This window comes from Microcebus murinus, chromosome 25 (assembly GCF_040939455.1).
Source record: "Microcebus murinus isolate Inina chromosome 25, M.murinus_Inina_mat1.0, whole genome shotgun sequence".
Taxonomy (NCBI): domain Eukaryota; kingdom Metazoa; phylum Chordata; class Mammalia; order Primates; family Cheirogaleidae; genus Microcebus; species Microcebus murinus.
This window is the reverse complement of record NC_134128.1, coordinates 13386485-13389878: the sequence shown is the minus strand read 5'-3', so window position 1 is coordinate 13389878 and position 3394 is coordinate 13386485. Positions and strand designations below refer to the sequence as shown.

Below are 3394 nucleotides of genomic sequence, written 5' to 3'. Positions count from 1 at the left end.
ACATGTAAATCAGTCCACCTTCTTACATGTCTGTGCTTTGGATTATTCCAGGTACTATGTGAACTTATTTTGAGTCAGTTTGGAAGATGAAACAGCTGTAATGCACAATAAGTGTATATAAAACATGACAATCACATTGCCCTACTCTTTCTCTGTGTGAAAAACAGTGAGGTTGCATTAAGAGCATGAAGTCCCCAACCTTTGCGTCACCAGGGAGCACTTTCATGGAAGACAGTTTTTGCATGGACTAGGGATGGGGTTGGTGTCGTGGGAGGTTTTGTGATGCAGATCTCAGGTGGTCACGGGAGTGGCCAGTTTCCTAATAGGCCATGGCCTGGCAATGGGCCACAGCCCAGGGTCTGGGAACCAGGGAGCTTGCTGCTATTCACGTATGGGGCAGTGTGTATGCCCTGCCATTATTGTGAGTAGTTTTCATAATAGGCTGCCCAGAGAGGGGTGTGCATCCGGCAGTGAAGACCAGGGGAAGCCAACACTGCTATACTTATAGCTGCTAAGCATGTTTGCTCCTGAAATGAAGGAAAAGTGTTCATCTTAAGAATGGGAAAACAGGCCCAGTGTCACCTCACCAGAAATCATCACTGTAGGTAAGCACAGTTTTTCAGGTACATTCAGTTCCATAACAACTCTGGGCAGTTTGACTTGTTTCAACTCAGAATTTCAAATGTTTGTCTTTGCATTTATTTTCTCATGAATTCTTTGGGTGACCAGGTAGATAAGGTGACCAGGTTTGGGATTTTGTTTCTATTTACAATGGAGGAATAGGGCCATTGAGAGCCCACCTGCCCATGTGTGAATTTTAAAAGGTTCCCTGCCCCTTCCCGAGTGGAGGGAACCCCCTGATATATGAATTTGCTCCTTAGCTGGGCACAATATGTACATGATTTGCAGCAGCCCGACCCTGGAATTAGCCGAGGTTCTGGAAGTAATCAGCGGAATTGGAGGTGCCAGTATATGGAGCTACAGAGCCTGTACATTTTCTTCTGGTAATGCGTTTAATTAAGACCAAATGATTACACAATTTCTAAAGGCCAACGTTTTCCTCATAAAACATTTCTAAAATTCCCAAGCATAATCTTCAGTAACCATGTTTGAATTTTTTTCAAGTATTATTATTATTCTATTTCAAAAAAACACTTGCATTTTAAAGACTTAATTAAATGTTTCATAGATTTGGAGATCCCTACAGCCTATGGATTCTCTGAAGAAAGCCAAGGAAATGGTCAGGCTATAAAATGATTTTTCAATGCTGTGTGAAGGCACCAGCCCTGAGCTTCATTTCTTGAACATGTAATTCTGTAGAACTGAGGGAAAGACATCAAGTTTGTGAAGAGGGTTCACAGTGCCATGGACACATCACCAACGACAAAATTTTACTGAATCCAAATCACTCTCTAGGCTGGTGCCAAACAAAGCCACCCCCTCAGTGCCCACCTGCTCAGTGCCCAGAGCCTTGACTGAGCCGTGGGCCCCCATTTCTTGGAGTGCCCTCCCATGCCACCCTACATTGCCCCTGGATAGGCACAGGTGTCTCAGACTCAGTGTTTAAAATGCTCATTTTCCCCAAAGTTCTGCTATTCTCCTGTATTTCCTGTTTCAATGAATGACACTGCCATTCTAACTGACACTGACACTTCTAGCTAATCACTGAAGCCAGGAAACTGGAAGTCATTTAAAATCCTTCTTCTCCTTCACCCCCTGCATATAACAGTCACCAAATGCTTTTGATCCCACTCCCAGAAAGCTCCTGTGCCCATCCACTTCCCTACATCCTCACTGCCACTACCAGATCCAGGTCACTGTCATCTCCAACTGAATGACACCAATAGGGCTTCCTTCCCATCCATTCTCTGCATCAGAGCCAGGGTGCACTTATGAAGTGCCCACTCATCATAAAGTCTAAACCACAAATTGCTTCTCCACCTGACTCCCAGCTCACCTCTCTGGCCTCATACTCTGTTTCTGCGCCGGTGATTCTGAATGTCTGTTGGCTGTCCTATGAGCGTATTTTCACTAGCTCCTTTCACATCTGCTGTTGCCTCTGTGGCCTCTGCCCCACTGCTGTCTGCTCCTCAGCCTTCACATGAGTCCAAGTCAGAGGTTTCCTATAGACGGGGACAGGTGTCCTCCCTGTGGGCCACCATGGCAAGCTCAACAGGTAAGTAGCATGCACACTAAATTTCAAAACTGCTGGGGTAAAGCTCGTCACTCTACAACTCGCTGCAGAGTGTGATATGAGAACCAGCAGCAATGGCTGCGCCTGGGAGCTTGTCGGAAATGAGGAATCTCGCTCCACCCACCTGACCTGCTGAACTAGGATCTGCATTTTATAAAGAGGCAGGTGATCTGCATGCACCATTAGCAGGCGAAACACTGCTCTAGAGAGGACCAGTTCCTAACCTGGTTACACACTGGAACCACCCAGGTCACTTAAAACATGTCACCATAGCCCAAGTACCATCCCCAGAAATTCTGATTTAATTGGTCTGGAGGGTGATCTGAGCACATGGAGTTTTTAAAGCTCCCCAAGTAATTTTATTGTGCAGCCAAGGTTGAGAACCACTTATACTGGATGACTAGATATATCCTAGGGGAGGAAGTCAATTTGTCGAATGGATTGTGAAACTCAGAAAGCACAATAATCTAAAAGGCAAAGTTCTTTTGATTGAAAAGAGCAGGACCCCAGAGGGAAAGAAAGTTGTTTTTCTTTTTCAGTTCCAAAAAGGACTGGTTTGAAAAATCACAAGACAAACCATGAAGGATGAGAACATACAGTTTATGAAATGAAATACAGCATTTAGAAAGTGCTCCATTCAATGACCATTAGGGAAATAGCTTTCACTACTTCCCAGGCAAAGCATCAGAAAACTGCAACCCAGTTAAGTGCTGGAGCAACAAGATTCCTGGGTGGAAAATTGGCAATAGCTAAAGGAAATCAGGTGGATAAACCTAAAGACAATCTGAGAAACCTGAAGACCCCAACCTGTGAGTATCTGAGTCCCAAGAGTCGCACAGAAGCACTTGCTGAGACAGTAGACTACAAGAAGCCAAAACAAAAGGAAGCTCCAGGCAGGACACAGGGAACTTTTAGAGATGACGTCTTGCTCTGTTCGTCAGGCTGGAGTTCAGTCAGGCTGGAGTGCAGTGGTGCAATCATAGCTCACTGCAGCCTTACACTTCTGAGCTCCAGTGATCTCCCTGCCTCAGCCTCCCGAGTAGTGGGGACTACAGGTGCATGCCACCATGCATGGCTAATTTTCTTTTTCTTTTCCTTTTTTCTTTAGAGACAGAGTTTTGCTGTATTTCCCAGGATGTTCTCAAATTCCTGGCTTCAAGTGATTCTCCTGCCTCAGCCTCCTGAGTTGCTGGGATTACA

The 3394-nt window shown here is 45.3% G+C and overlaps 1 protein-coding gene across 1 annotated transcript in view; it reads right to left on the bottom strand.

Moving 5' to 3' along the window:
* ITGA8 (integrin subunit alpha 8) overlaps positions 1-3394 on the bottom strand; it is a 160778-nt gene that overhangs the window by 92495 nt on the left and 64889 nt on the right. The gene's annotated exons all lie outside the window — the stretch shown is intronic.